Source organism: Anser anser (assembly GCF_964211835.1).
Source record: "Anser anser genome assembly, chromosome: 7".
In the NCBI taxonomy this organism is placed as follows: Eukaryota; Metazoa; Chordata; class Aves; order Anseriformes; family Anatidae; genus Anser; species Anser anser.
Window position 1 is genome coordinate 34539290 of NC_139727.1, and position 17022 is coordinate 34556311.

A 17022-nucleotide genomic window follows, 5' to 3' on the forward strand; every position below is an offset into this window, starting at 1 on the left:
CCAGCCCCTCTCACGCACACGCTGCCCCTGCGATTCCAGCAGCAAGGGCCCCGACCTTGGAAATAGAAATATGTTATGGGAAGGGCACTGCTATTTACACAACGTGTATGAGAAAGCACTTGTAGGGGCTCTCTGCTTTCCATTTTTACTCATTGCTCGTTTCCTACCACTTTCCAGTGCCTGGTTTTCCCTTGTCACCGCCAGCCTTCCAGCGAGTATTTCTGTTCGGAAGACGCACAAACAGCAGAAGACAGCACAAACTGCACCACTGCCTGCAGGACGTCTCTGCCATTTCATAAGAAAGAAGTCTTTCATAAAAACTGTTTGCTTAACCATCAGAAGCATCTGCTTGTCACATTCGGAGATCACAATATGTTCAGGAAACAGTCACATGGATCGGGATTGAAGAGTTTCAGAAATCCAAATAAATAACGGAGCGCCCTTTAACTGTCGACACACTCTTCAGGAGGGAGCCCGACGCCCTGGTTCAAGACACTTAAGTTTTTGTGCTAGCATCAGCCTCGGACAAAGCCATGAGAAAGAGACTTCTTTTGTTCTCCTCGTGAATAAGTACATCTTAACACTCCGGTTATTTTACTGAAATCCAATCCCATTTCTAACTTTAATTTTGTTCCAAGTTTCTCCCTCATTAACTCCTCCAGAAAAAAAGACTGGATGAAGACAGACAAGTCAAAACACTCAGCTTTAAATACTATGTACAATTATTTTGTGTATTAAAAATATGAAGCAATTAAATCACACAGGCCACAGTTCAGACTTACGGTACGCTTGTACCATAAACCACCAACCCAAAATACCCCTTATGCGCGTACACGATCTAGTTTGACATGTTACTTATAATCTTTAATAATTCAAGGACTGCAAAGAGAGGAATAGTAACAATTACAAGAGGGGGGAGATACCAGCAGTGCTATTTTCACTCTACAAACTGGGAAGAAGCCCTGCTGCTTTGGGATCCAGGCACCCCTGCCCCAAGCCAGGGCACAAACCTGCTGTGGAGCTCTCACGAGCAGCACAAGCAACAGCACTCCCTCTGTTATGGGTGATTTTTTCCCTCCAACAAAGATCCTGCTCTGTTCAGCAAAAAAGCATCAGTTAGACAACTGCACTGCAAAATAATGCAAGTTTGGGGTCAGTAACTACTTGTAGGTTTTCTGATTTTCAGCACAGTAAAAACTTAATTTCCATGAGCAGAGGCAAGAACGCAACATAAAACACAACAAAAAACCACCCAACTTTCCAACTGGGTGCTGTACCAGCAGCTATCTGTATACTGCCTCCAAAATATCTTCCATGGATGGTTCCCCTTGGGAACTACCAACCATCGACCACCAGCAGGCCCCTCAGCGAGGTGCTGACAGCGAGCTCTGGGAGGGAGGGAGAAAGGATCCAGTAGATCACCACCACCTTCCTGAATTGCTGCAAATGCAAGGATTCGAGTTTTTGGTATTGATAAGGCCCTGCTGTTATACGTGGCATAAATAGTCTGCAGGCTATATAACAACAACAACAAAAAAGCCTGGACAAATCTGTTTACAGCATTAGAAATAATAGCAAGGAAAAAAAAAGCAAAAGTTATCAACTAAAATGTTTAGTCAAACCAAAGATGCAGTCTCTAAAGTAGCTTCAGAACAAAATGTTAAATACTCTGCACGCTGCAATCTTTTGCTACAGCATGGAATAAAGAAATAGCCCTCAGAATAAGTCATTTTTTCTAGATTAAGAAAATGTTAATTTTTATTTTGAAAGTGGAAATCAAAATTGAGATTTTTTTTAAATTAATGCACCGATGAATTAAAGATGGAAACTCTTTAAGTGTCAATGCAGTTATCTACAACAACACATAAAACACTTAAAAGTATATGCTCGACTTCGGGTTGTGCAGCACTTAACTAACTAAATTTCATAAAAAAAAAAGGTTAAAAAGCCTTCTCAACAAAATTGCTCATCACAGCAAGGGTCTACGTTCATGTTCTTAGCAATAAAACCAATTTGCCAAATCCTTAGCAAAGAGTCCTAATACTTTCCTTACTTCCACTGGCATTAGCGCCAAACCTTTTAGCGCCACTACATTTTACCTGGGATACGGGGGTATTTGTGCAGCTGCTGCTCTGAAGCCTTCAGCTCCTGGAAGGCAGCTCAAGCCTGATCGAGGCAGCTTGGCAGCAGGACACGGAGCCCACGATGCCGGCAGCGCGCGGTTACCTCTGGGCTGTGCTGCGGGGCCGCACACAGGCAGCCTGCAATCCCTGCATGTAACCCAGTGGTTCTCCGGGGTTCTCCCTTCTTTTCCCCCATGGCAGACAAAGCCTTTAAGCCATTTTACCTCTTAAAGCAGTGTCCAACAGCCACAGGCGCTTCCTGGCTGTCACAGCAGCTGACCAGCAAGCGGGTGGCCCCGCCGCCTCTGCCCGCAACAGGGAGCTTTCCTGCCTACCACCAGCCACGTTGCCAACAAAACGAGCTGTCATGAAACGAGCATTTACACCAGGGACAACAAAACACACTGCTAATATGAACGTGAAACTATCTTTCTTTGTGTTGATGCGTCAGGAGAAGACTTTTAGCTAGCGCTGGCAGTAACGATGCAGCGAGGCAGGCAAGAGAAGAACTCTGCTCCCAAGCCCTGCAGCATCTGCTGCCGTTAGAGCCCCGGTGTCTTCATGGCCCCCACAATCCTACAAAAAGAAGAAATGACTATTTCCTGTCATCTCAGATTCATCATTATAAGGTAGAACTTATTTTATTAATTACTTTGAATAAATAACCATGTAACTTCTGTAACAGCTTTAAGAGGTAGCAAATACACACTTAAATTTAGTCCATCTCTAAGGAGCAAAAGTCCACCAATAAATGCCTTAGAGAAATCCGTCACACAAACTAAAAATGAAAATGTGTTTGTGCGCCTAGCAGGGAACCTCAGAAAGCCTACAAGAAGCCTATGAGTGAATTACAGGTGTGGAGGAATCATGGCTGGTCTCTGCAGCTGCCCTGGCACCCTGGGTGAGATCAGCCCCAGCAGGCTGCTCTCCCGAATTCACGACTCTCATAGGCAAACTCTGAGCAAGGAAAAATGTGGCTTCTATTTGGCTGTCTGTATCTTTGAACACTAATCCAGTGTTCTCCCTGTCTAAACTTTAAGCCGTAAGCAAAAAGTTAGCTACATGGACCTGCAGACCTCAATCAGCGGAGAACAAGCCCGCGAGAAGTGCTCTGCAACGGGGCCGCTGGCTGATGCAGCCTGGGGAAAGGTTTTAGGACTCGACAATGGGCTGGGGGAATCTCAGAGTCTCCGCTGGCAGCACAACGGTCGAGAAAACATTACCAAAAGGTGCTTAAAGAAATACAGCATGTGTCTGAACCCCACTGACTTGGCACCAGGGTCCCCAAGGCACGTTTCTGCTGCGAGCACCTTAGATGCCTTTCACGCGGGGTCTGACGCTGCCTCTCCTTACTCTGCAAGGTCAAATGGCAAAAATTCATGCTCGTGTCACACGTCCTTGAGCTGCGAGGCAGGATTACACCAACTCAATCCATGTATCTGGAAACCTCCTTTTCAATTCCTAGCCTGTGAAACGATACCAAACAATATCGGAATTAAGGTAGAGTTTACTGTCTGTAAACTGTAGTTAAGGTTTTGGAAACTCTTCACCTCTTCCCTAGGGAAAAAAAAGTCACTTTGTAGTTATACTAAAAAGCAAACACTTAAGTCCTTGCCTTGAAATCCTGCTTTAAAAAAAAAGTTTTTAAAAATGCCTTATGTTAGATGCTTATAGTGCTTCTTCAATTTGTTTTTAAATTATCCATCCCCCTCCAAAAATTGATCTTATTTGTCCAGAAGTCTAAAATTATGATTAAGAAAACGTTATAGAGCAGCATTTAATTTAATATGAAGAGGAATATACAGCAATCAATGTCATGGGAAATTTTAGCATGAAAAAAAGTAAAAATAATAGTTAAAAGAAGCTGTTGAGTAGCAAAAGTGTTTTGTGACAAGTACCACAAGGCACAAACAGGAAAAAAAAAAAAAGTAATTTCACATGAAGAATTAGGTCAGATAATTATACTGAAAGATAATTACGATAAAGTCACTCGATTAACGTACAGGATTAAAGATACACTTAAAATAGCATAACACATAGCTCCTCCACACACAAAGCCCAGCAAAATGTTTCCAGACCCTGCCCGCAGCCAGTGCGTCTCCTCCGCACAAAAGCTCCTCCGCTGGGCTCACGCCACGTTCCAGAGCCGCTTCAGGGGCTCCTTTGCTCCCATCTCATCCTTCACAAAGCTGAGATCAAAACTGCATCTGAAAAACAAACCCAATTTTCCCCCCCCGCCTGGGGGGCTTGCAGAGCCACCGCAGCCCCTTCCTTCCTTCCTTCCAGTCGCCGGCTCCGTGGGGGAGGCAGGGATGTGCGAACGCTCACCTAGACGGGACGAGGCTGTAATTCACTGCTTTGCTTTCAGAAGGGCCTCGTCTATATTCCCAACAATAACCTCTTGGATAAATCGATTGCTTCCACAGCTCATACTTAACTGCAGTATTTTTAGTTGCATGAGGAAATCTATTAAAAACTGGGGAGGAAAAAAAAAAATCAAGTTATATGGCCAAAGATAGCCAAGGGGTTCTGCGTTTCTGTTCATTGCATCTATTAAAAACGTCCAGAATCACAGCACGCACACACACAAAAATAAGGCTAAATACGGACAGGAACAAACTTCAAACACTCTCCGCAGCCCATTTCCTAATTCAATGAGCAGCAGGACCGACAACGCCACTTCTAAATGCAAGGCTAGGATTTTGTAAGCAGAGCTTCAGCTAAGCAGTGAGAAGCCGTTTCTCGAGTTTCTAGGAAAAATATAAAATATTACCTGGTTTTATTACAGAAGTTTGATATCTAAAATAGTGGTCTATAAAATCACGGGGTATCTGTTCAAGTCCACATTAATCACGTGTACTTTATGGATCCCAGCGCTACTTTGCTGCCATAAAATAAGATTAAACATCAACAGGTTTAAAAATTTTTAATCGAGTTACAGATTTATGTCACAACACATTACCTGAACATTTAAATCTTAATAAACAAGGCAAAGAGAGACCTTAAATCTCAGAGGAGCCCACTAGCTAAGAGCACGGCTATCGTTAGCAAGAACTATTTTGTATACATTGCAAGTCTGCAAAACTTGTTTACAATGGTAAATAAAATAAATCAAAATCTGAAGTGAAACTGTTTAGTAAGCCATTAATTTGCTTTTGTAAATGTTGCTATATTTGAAAATTTTAATATCCAAAATATTTTGGAAAAAATAAAGTTATTCAGCAGGTTTTCATTTTTTTGTTTGTTTGTTTTACTTTTGGGAATAAACAGGAGGCTTGTTAAATTACAAAATACAACTCAAAAATCCTGAAGTTATTTTTAGAGACAGCCTTTCTTTTTATCTGATTTACAGAAATACAAGTCAAGAGTTCGTAAAGTATACATTCAGAAAGTGATTGACACCAGATGATATTTTAATTCATAAAATCCCTCTGTTCTTACACCGTGTGTATCCACTAAAATTCTAAAATCTTACAACCTACTCCTAAAAGGGCATGACCACACTTATGACATTTCAAAAGTACTTATCAGCTTACATTTAGGCTTGCTAATGTTAAATATTATATTGCAAATAGCTTGTATTGTTCTTCACACAGAAGATGTAGAAGTGGAACTCATCCTTATTTTGAAAACAATAATGAGGAGGGTGTTGGGTGTTTTGCTGTGTTATTTAAGTACCACCACTGCAGATTTTGCAAAAAGTACTTCTCCAGCTTCCACTGATTTCACAAGGAACGATGCTGCACGAGCGTCAGAATTCAGGGGACTTCAGGAACTCAGAACACACTCTTATTCAACACAGATATCTACTAATTTTAGCTTTACTCCCACCCAGGAAAATCTGACCCACGAGAAACAGCGCAGTAAGAGTAGGTTTATTTTCCCAGAAACTGTAGGCAACGCTGCAAGTCCCTCCTGGCACTCCACCCACTGTTACAGGATATTCTGCCACAGACTTGTAAGAACCTTACACACATAAGCTCTCAATATACGAGCAGTCACTTTTTAAATCAAGACCTCAGAAATGCAGGGATTTAATTTCGTTTTTCCTCCAAAGATGTTTCACACATTTCCAGATTTCGGCGGCCGTCTCCTCCCTGCAGCACTATCAGTGCCTCCGAGGTATCTCCCATCAGTCGCTCGGAATGGGCGCTCAGAGCTTTAAGACCTACTTCACAATGGCTAATAAAAAAGTAAATATTCAAGTAGCTCTCTCGGGGGGGGGGGGGGGGGGGGGAAAAAAAGCGGTACATTTCTTGTCCTGCTTTTATGAGAGAAGCAATTGTAAATACGGCAAGGGAAGTCTTGCCGTTGCTGTCTGCACTGAAATAGCCAAAGGCAAAAAGAAATCTCAAATCAGGTTTATCAACACTACTTTCTTAGCACAAACAACATCAATTTGACCACACAGAGATTCTTTGCATTTCAAGAACAGTTTCCCAAGTTCCAAATGCTACATACACCGAGATAACTTAGCTACTCAACGCAGCAAACGACTCTTTGATCTCCTTGAGTTCGTGTTTCGTTTGTTTTGTTTTAAGCTACATGTGTTCTCACTGAAGCCGACTGTTGGTTCAAACTAAGCGAAAGATGGAAATCCTCAGGCTGAGGCAGGACAGGACACAACCTCCCTGTCTAACCGGGCAGCCTGAAGCGTGGCTCAGCTCCAAACGGGACAGAAGATGCCAAACGTGTCCTTCATGGAGAGCTGGAGCCAGGCAGGTGTGGTGCAGCAACCACCCCGACGGGCAGCTTGTAAGCATTCAAGAATAGCACTAACAGTGGCAGGATGCAACGGGACACGACCAAAGCCACCCCAAGCTCTACACCTTCAGCCAGTGGGGTTGGGTTGGTTGCAGCAGCCACTGCTAGCAGAACGCCCCTACTTCTGCAGCCCACTCTCCGTAAGGAGGCCTCAAGTCTCTCCGCACATCCAACTCTGTGCAGCCCCGGTCAGAGGGAAGCGGTGCTGGCGTTCCCATGAAATCCCAGCTCAGCACACAACTTGCCCTCCGAACTCCAGAAGTTTTAATTCTCTACGCCAAGAGCTAGCTCCATCGACACACCAAGCACTGACACCCTCCCAGACAGCTTCCTGGGGGGCCAGAAAATCACCTTTCAGTCTTTCATGCCTGAATAGGGCCTCTGACAGGCGTAACCCAGACACAGAGAACCATTTATGTCTGTTATGGCTCCAGACACCAGAGCTTGCAGAAACTTATCCCCGCTCCTCCACTTAGCTTTGACAAGGCACCAACTACCGAAGCTTCTCCTCCATTTCCAGAGCCCTAGCCACCCCTGCGCACACAGAAGATGGCCCAGCTCCTGCCCTTGAAGTCCTGCAAAGCCCTGGAGCCAGCCTGGCTCAGAACCCGCAGTAACTCCCAAAGCTGAGCTGCCTGATGTCTCACCCTAAAGTCCCATACGGGCATCAACCAAGGACCCACAGCACCGAGAGCTCAGCCACCCGCTGCAGTGGTGGGAAGGGACCTGGCACAGCATGGCGTGGCACTAGGGGCTCATGCTGTGAGCAAACAGGACCAAATGATGCAGCCACTCTGCACAGACACGGCCTGGGGACAAGCAAATAGAGGGGTGCAGAGCTATCGGGCAGGATTCCTGCATTTCACAGGTCCCGCACCAACAGCAAGTGAGCTGTGACTGGTGAGGACGTTTGAAAGCAGCAGCTGCTCCAATTACCCTAATCCTCTCCCACCATCCCCATAATGAATTTGGCTGTTTTCTCTAATTTGTCCTCCTTTCAGAAGAACACAACAATCCGAGTTTTTGCGGTATTGTTTTAAAACAATACTGCTGACTAACACTGCTGTTCCCACCCCACCTCCCCTTGTAATCCGCTGGGCTCTTCGCTTGGCAACATCCGAAGTTTTGTTTTGTTTATTCTACCGCAGGGCCAGAAGGATGCAGGCCTATTCAGAAAAAAAATCACCACCAGAAAGCCGAGTTGTTATGAAGTTTTCAGAACTAGACGGCATCGTTTCCCCCGTTTAATTGCTTAGGAATTGTTCACCGAGGCAGATCGCTCGCAGCAGCGGCTCAGACGATTCTGCGAAGCCTTCTGCCGTGTCACTGCGAGACCACGATCTTCAGCTCTCCCTCATCCTGTTTCAGCTCAGGCACACAGGAATAATGTTTTAAGTCATTTACTACACAAGCGCTATCCATGTTGTTACTGCGCAATGACTTACTTTTGAAATCCCATGTAAAAGTGTATTTGACAGGGCAATTTGCAGAGGCTGCAGGACTCTTTAAAGCATTTTATGTATGAGGCACTAGTTACAGAAAGCAGCTGGTACCTAATGCCATTATAAAAGCAGGCCATAATATTTGTAAATATTCTCTTCTGAACAGGCATGTTTCATAACTATGTTGCTGTTTAAAGCTGACACAGGAAAATTCGCTGAAGTTTAGCATTAAGACTAGGTTAAGAAAGTCATATTATGACTCATTCTTTATTAGATATCCACAGATTATTTCTTAATTTTTATCCAATATTTTTAAAACAATAAAAACCCAACAAACAAACAAGAAAAACCTACAAGACCCAGAAAACAGAAGGAATGTGAACAGCTGGATGTAACCTATACAGGATTTAGGATCAAGAAACAGCTTTGGGCACAGTCCCTGTACCCTTTTTCCTTGCTCACTTGCTGCCCAGCCCGAGTGTGTTCCCTTAATTTACAACATCAGAATCATTTTTAAGGTTTGTTTTTAATTTAATCCCAAATTTCCCTTGCAAGTTTTTACACTTCAAGCAACATAAAACTTCTAAAAAAAAGCTTTCCTGAATGACTGTCCAAATTTGATTTTCTGCTAGTCGTGTCTGGCAATTAATTACTGCCTTTGAGCACAGCAGTCTGATGAACTCTATCATCAGCTGATCTCTGTAATACAGATTTTTTTTTTTTGACATCTGATATGTCTTCAAAAAGATGAAAAGCACACTGCTGTACTGGGATTCCTGTATTTGGCATTGCACGGAACAGCTTTAACAAAGCGGGTTGCATGCAGTGCTCCCCGCAGACCGCCCTGCTGAAACCCAGCAGAGCTGTGAGTCCAGCAGTGGAATTAAGAAGTTATAAAGGTAAGCTGTTCCCATGCACTTTTTTAAGGTTAAAATAGATTACAACAGCTGCATAAATATATAAAACCCAACAAGACAAAGCAGTCTCCAACGCTGAAAAGCCTTTCTGCCATCTCACAAAAGCTAAGGCTTGCTTCGCAACGTGCACGTATCTGTCAGCTCCAGCCCTTACTGCTCCTTTTTTTCACTACATGACCAGATATCCTGGCTGGGACCACCGAGTATCTCGAAGTAAAGTCTGCGTTTTAGCCCAGATCTGTTTGGCTTGTGAAATAACTGAGATTTGCTACCTGGTGAAGGTAAATTACAACAGGAAAAGTTTCCAAGGCATTTGTGGACTTTCCTCCTGTAAGAATGAAGAACAACGTTCCGGCAGCAAAGCCGCTGCTTTAGCCAGAAACTCAGTGATTGCAGCCGAAACTACTCAACTGAAGAAATTCCTAAATTTTAAGTTGAGCTTAGCGTATCCCCGTTGCCCTGAGCAGCGTCTATAAAATTATAACCTCCCGATCCCCTTCACACAAAGTGGCATCCACACTCACTTCCAAAACAAGAATTGTCCACTGCTAGGAACAAAATGCTGAGATTCCTGCATCGTTCAGAATGAGACCTGCTGAAAAAGCTAGTTGCCCCCACCTATCATTAATACCGGCTCATTGCTTTCTTTTGTACAAAAGCACAGTTTGAGTTTTCATATTACAGCAATTAATGGATTTTAGCAGACCAGGGTGGCACAAATTATCAGTTAAATTAACAAATCACAGAGGTACGTGACATTTTCCCCTTCATACTCATTTCAGCCAATAAAGCTTATTAATCCTAGCAGCGCTTCCAAATTGAAAGTCTCCTATGATATCAAGAATAATCAAATGTTGAAATAGTTTTAAATCAAACAAGTGTGAACACGAACTGTAAACACAGAGGCATACTGGGCGACTTGAGGCAATCTCGGCAGGAATGCAGCGCAAGCAGTTTCCCGTTGAAACCCCCGCCACGAAAGGACCAGCTCCAGCGGGGAAATCCGCAGCTGGGGACCGAGCTCTCCAGCGGCTGGAGCACCGCACTGGTACCCCACTGCCTACTGAAGCCTTCCTCCTTATCTGCGAGCTTTCGGACCCAGCATTTCACCTTTTTGTTAGCAATGATATTTTATGTTCTTTGTACAGAATCGGTACTATAAGAGAGCCTTATATTTCCACACCAAACGAGCTGCTGGGAGCTGTTAGCTGCCCGTTTTTACAGATTACTTCAAGGCACAGGGGCACAGATTTTACCTCCTTTTAGGCAGAGCCCACCCTCGGTTCCAGCACCCCCCCAGTGCTCCCCACGTCACACACATGCCCCCAGCTCCCAGGGTCACAGTCCAGCCCCATGCTTGAACACGCTCCTTGCTCGCCGCCCGCAGGTGGCCCGGACCCAAAGCCAGGCTTTGGTCGATGCCCACAGTTTGGGAACGTGAAGAGCTCCCGTGAGCCCTGCATTTACTTTGAAATAAGTTACCTTTCTAAAGATAAGAAAGTACAACTATTTGTTTCGTATTTCATTGAGAAAAAATGAAAAATTATGACAAAGTAACTCTGACAACTGAATACAAAGCAAAGTATTTGCTCTCACTGAGCAGCCAGGTCAGCTCCAGTGCTCAAGAGCAGCGTTCAGAACAGAAATAGGAAGAAATACGGTGAAAAAAATACAAAGCATCATTCTGCCATTAAGCGTCAAATACCTTTTATTTTCAGAGCCTTCAATCACCACTCATATGAGAAAAGTTCACTGCCGAACTAAAACCAAACATTTAAAAATACAGAATGGAAATGTGTAAAACAAGGCCATTTTCTTTCTATCGCCATCACACAGCTAATCTTTTACACTGTTTTTAGGACATAGCACAGTTCAGTTGGAAGGGACCTGCAGCAACCATGTGGTTCAAGAGCCCGACCACTCCGGGGCTAGCCAAGAGCTCAGGGGTTCCCAAAAGCCTCCTGGGCAGACAGGCGCGGGGCATCGAGCCCCACAGGGAGCCCGCTGCGCCGTTTGCCCACCCTCCCGGCAAAGCAAGATTTCCTTCTGGCCAGCCTGAGAAGAAACCAGCGCCAGTTTTCCAAGTTTCAATTAAGAGAATTTGATGGAGATTTTATTTTCCGGTCGGGACAATTAACCCTGATGTTTATTGGATTACCACCTGCACCAAATGCAAACGCTGAAATTAATTCTTTTATTTCTTCATCCCTCCCTCCTTCCCTCCAATGAGGTTGGTTTTTTTTTGTTGTTTTGTCCTGTCCCCAACTATACATTTGGTACCCGGTTTCTTCCCCAACCCATCTCAAATCAGTGCCACATTAACTCCTAGCCCTTGCAGGTATGAAAAGGTAACATTTGTTGACTAGTCATAGGAAAGGGATCCCGTTTAAACAGGAAAGAATACTGACCATATACTAGGAAATGTCCAGTATGTGGCTAGTCATTCATTAAATTAGTCTTTATAATGAAAACATTTCAAATCAGCATTCTTTCAGAATTAGATCTTTTCTGTGTTAAAGACTGTAAATTGTTGGAGTTGGGGAAAGAAGAGTAAAAGGTTTCAAACCCCCTGGAACCAGTGGTTTTAGGGCTTGGTATCTACATAAATACGACTTTGATTTAATCTGAAGAATTTGGTGACCCTCTAGAAACAATGGTTGAGGTGGACCACTCCCGAAATTAAGGCAGAAAAGCTCTGCACTATAAAAAGCTCCTTTTTAGTCACACAGCACCCTTGAAGAAATCACAATATTTAACGTTCCAGGGCTTGCCTTTGTTTACTATATGTCAGGTTGCCCACAAATCCACTTATCTAAATCCTGTATGAATAAAAAAATATCACTTGTCCGTGCACTACAAAGATAATCTTCCAAGCGTGAAGCTGCTGTCTACAGACAGATCTACTGATTGCAATTACCGCTGCTTTGCCAGCAGCGAAATGAGTCTCTGTGCTGGCATCACTCAGAGCATCACCTCTGGAACAACCCGAAAACCCACAGTGCTTCTGTACCATCCGTTTCTGCAGAGTAAAAAAGGACTTGAAACCATTTTTTTCCTCTTTCTGTATACTAGAGGATTTTTCCACCTAGAATGGGCAGGGGTAGGGTGTAAAAAAAAAAGTCTCATTTTTCCTTCCAGCAGCAACAGGAATGAACTTCACATAGGTGAGTCTCACAGATGTAACTGCTTCGAGAGGGTCACATCACAGCTACGGTCACAGATGCAACTTCTACAAGAGGCTCATATCACAGCTACGGTCACAATCTGCTCAGGAAGAGAGCCTCCACATCCTCTTCCTTTGCAGAAGAGGAAGAGAAAGTAGGTATCTCTACTGACAGCTGATTTTTGAAGTCAGCAGTGCTCACAATCCTGATTTCTGTAAGTATTTCTGCTTGGATTAACCTCATCATATGAATTAGATAGAATTTTTTTTTTATTTTATACTTTTTCCAATACCTCTGTTACCAAATTATGATGTCATTTCTATTATAAGAAACACTTCATAATCAATAGCTACTTACATTACCTCTCAGCTCAAGTTTTGCCAAAAATAAGAAACTGCTGTGTAACCCTCAAATTGCATTCTGTAACAGCAAATGAAAATAGGCTTCTCTAATAGTTCTTCCCAGTGAAATTCAATACAGCTCCAGCTTCCAAATAAAGCATAAAACTATTTAATGTAGCTCACTATATCACAAATGATCAGTTCAAAGGGCAATTCATGCTGGAAGGGAATTTAGGAGTTTATCTAATTAATATATAAACTGATATAAAACGTTAAAGTAATCCTTCAAAGATTACTTCTAACGAAAATAAAGCGATTGCAGTCTGACAACATGCATTAAAACAAAGCAAAAGATCAAACTAATATCCATACCAAAATATTAGTGGGTTTTTTTGTTGGTGGTGTGGTTTTTTTGTTGTTGTTTTTGTTACTGTAATGAACAGAGAAACCAAGTGTTCTTAAAATACACAGAACTCCCTCCCTCACTGCTTTGGCAGTACCTAAGCTGCTTTGAACCTCAATGGATGAGCTTGCAAGACCTTAAACTTAGGGGGGAAAAAAAAAAACAGCAGCTGTCAGAGTTTTGCTATCACTGCTGGCGAAATACTGGGAAATGAAGTTTTGGAGGGAGATTAGATTGCAAGTACTTCCTCCTTCCCCTTTGCGTGCACAGGAAGGGCTTTGTATCTTCATTATGGAAAAGGGTATTTTGGTTATCTGCAGAGCACACACGAAAAATCAAAGGTCTCTGAAATCTACACGAAGATATCGGAACCTGTTCAAAACAACAGAACTGCAGCTGACTTCAGACTAGGCTAGAGAACAGCGTAATTAGCGTACCTGACATTAGCAGGGGGAATATCAAGGTTGCCACCCATAAGCAGGTTAATGAGCAAGGTGTAGCTCATTAGGGAACTAAGAGATGAACCTGTAACACCTACAATAGTAAAAGCAGGCAAAAAGACAGACACATGAAATAGCCCTTATCTTTAAGTATTAAACATGTCACGACAATGCTAGTAACTACAGCTGAGTATTAACCACTTTGTGCCACGTCAAAGTTATAGAAAGTTAAAACCAACACAAAAATGCCTATGGTACTGCTTTTGAAGAACTGTTTGAGTGCATCCTATGAAAAACAGAAGCTTGGATTCAGTTTGCAGGATAAGCTCCACTATGTGCTGACGATTAGCATCATGCTCTAGCCAAAGAAACCTACACGAGAAATCCAGCATCAGGTCAAGCTGTGTGGGTGGGCACGGCTGACTCAACCTGGATCTCGAGAGTGCCAGTAGCAGAGATTTTGGGAGACCACGAGGCAGCTGGTTGGTAAGTGGCCACCCTGCAGAACACCAGCAGTTAGCATCCTGGAGAAGCAACAGGGAAGGGAAGTCTCTCCATATCCACCGTCATGTTCCACACACTTGCCAACTTGTCTTAGAACTCAGAAAAGGTACAATTTATGCAGTCAATCTAAGTCAAAATAGAGTTTGAAAGTATGTAGAGCCTAATAAATGACATCCGTGAGTCTTCATTACCTTACTGAAGGTAGGGGTAGTTACCAAAAAAATGTCTTGACTCACAGTTATCTAATTTCTCAAGAGTGCACCAGAACTCACGTACGTTGGAAGAAAAACAACGAACGTGTCCGTTTATATCTTTCCCACATTTGAATGAGGGGCTTCTGTGACAGAGAGGTTTCAGAAACGCTGCTTTGCACTTCTGTAACAAAGCAATAAATGCATGGAGATCAAAGTTCGCTATAGAACAACAGCAATCCCTGCAACTTCCAACTGAATTGCACAACACTTCATCAACAATGATAAAAAATATCTACTATTCACTGAGTTTTACCAATGGCCTTGCTTCCAGAAATATAACCAGCTTCTACTGCATGAGATAGCTGCTCTACCACTGAATGGCAATTGCTTCAAAATGCGTATTTACCAGATAGAAATGTCTCTTCAAGAGCCAAAGAAAACTGATTACACACCATTAGAACAAAACACAAATTACTACTTATTTGTCTGGACAAAGCGCATCCCGCCTTTGTCAATTAGCAGACAATTGCTTTTGTGGAGAAACTTGTACAAAGAATCCTAGGTGAATTTCAAAACGCACTCACCAGTCTACACTGCCTCCCTTATGGGGGCTCAGAGAGCATCAGGAATGCCAGATTTCTTCCTCCACATTCCAACCACTTACAGAGGATGCACAAAGTCACTCTCAGCAATGATAATCAGGATGAAGACCTTACTCATCACTGCTTTGCTGCCTAAAATTTGGCACCTATCTGGGAAAACATGTCTGTAGCAGCTTGTCTATAGACAAAGTCTGTGTGCAAAGACAAAGCACACGTATGCGTTCCCTAATATGGTATTTCACAGTTCACTAATGTAAGAGGAGGGATCTGTTTAACTCCAACTTCGTTACAGGATGTTCAAGAAGCAACTACTGACAGTTCTCCCCTTACACCATTCATTACCAACAGCCCTCTGAAAGTTACCTAATACAGAAGACAACAAAACCCACTTATTTTAAATGTTACCATTACTTAGCATCTGAAAAAAAGTTAAAACTCCTTTACGGACTTCAATCTGGAAACCAGCTAGATAACAAATCCCCTTAACCAGCTGGACAGAGAACTCCCTGCACTCCAAGTGCTTTTGTTTACAAGGTTGTAATTACTGCTATTCAAAGATTTATTTACAGAGTTACTTGAGCAAGAGGTTTTGAACTACACATGGAACCAAACACTTACTAAGCCCTTAAACATGAGAAGTATAGGCCACAGGAAAGAAAGAAATGGGGAGAGGAGAAGCACATTCCCTGTACATGAGGAATTGTTTTGTTATAAGTTAAGGCACCAGGTTACTAAGCAGTTGTGAAACTGTCCTGACTTCTTCCTACACGTACTCTGCTAAGGAATACATTAACATGGCCTTGGACTACCATAACCCCAAATAAACGTATTCTTAAAACGACTGTTACAAATACAAAGTTTTGTATCTTTTTATCAACAGGGAACTTTCCAGATCAGTTCTCCACACCACGTAATCCGTAACTCCTCAACCACACCATCACGTATGGGTGCACTGTCACAGGGCTGTTCCTAAGCCCTGCTGCCAGGGATCCAGCTAAATAAACTCCTCTGAGGTATGATGCCAGAGAACATTCCCACAAAACCTTGGGCACCCATGGACAGCCAAAGGGTTCACGGATAAGGACCACGAAGAGGTCAGCAGTCCAACTAGAAAATGTCAAAGGCAAAGTTCTAAGCAGTTAGGACACCGATGACCCAATCTGCCTTACTTAAGGTAATTTCATTAACAGGCATTAAGCTCAGTCTGCTGCCTTCCCCGTTTACAACACAGTGGGTCAGAATTACACGTTCACAACACAGTGTAAAATGTAAAGGTCAAAAGCCCCAAACACAAGGTTGGACACTGCTTAGCTGAACACCTGCCACCCTGTACAACAAGCCTGCTATCCAGGGTGAAAACCAGCTGACACTGTTTTCTTCTCAAGCGTTCCCAAACTTCCGACTTCTGACAGCTTAACTAATTATTTTAAAATGTTTTAACTCATCTTAGCTCTACAATAATTTATGCTTCCCATATTGTTTTCAGTGTCAGTTACCTTCTGTCCTCATACACTTCCACTCATTTCTGGCCTAATCACTGAGCTCTGCTTCTTTCCTTTTTGCCTCCTCCACTCTCTTTACCGTGCCAGTGGCCTAATGGTGCAGAACGTTTGAGAAATACATGAAAAATTCAGTACTCTAACCCCAAATGAAGAGAGAGCCCTACCATCCAGGTGCATCTCCCTGGGGAAAAATGAAAATGTCTTTCTCCTGCTCCTGAAGGGGGTGAGCACATCATCACTGCTTCCTCAAACAAGCTAAAAACTTGCCTAGAGAGTGCAGTGATCATCTGCTCTACTTGCTCTTTCTAGGTATGCCGAGAATGCTCACTTGCCAGGGTGACTGTGCTATCCCAGCCTCTGCTTCTGGCTCTTTTCCACAGTTACCAGCTTCGGTTCTTTCCCAAAGCAGTAAAAGAATGGAAACAAACTTGCTCTTGACAGTTTCACTGCTGCCCAGGGCCTTCCAGAGAGTAATTCAGTCCTTCAGTCTCTGAAGGGACCACCGCATTACTTTAAGAAACTACTTACTGCCCTTTCGGGGCTTTCCAAGTCCTGGATGTTTTACACATCCGTTTTCACAAGAGCTCTTCTAAATTAGATTGCAGAAGAACCAGCTGAAAAGGCTT

At 43.2% G+C, this 17022-nt stretch overlaps 1 protein-coding gene across 1 annotated transcript in view; it reads right to left on the bottom strand.

Annotated features, from left to right (window-relative positions):
- Positions 1-17022, bottom strand: part of PDZD8 (PDZ domain containing 8) — a 58084-nt gene that overhangs the window by 38871 nt on the left and 2191 nt on the right. The gene's annotated exons all lie outside the window — the stretch shown is intronic.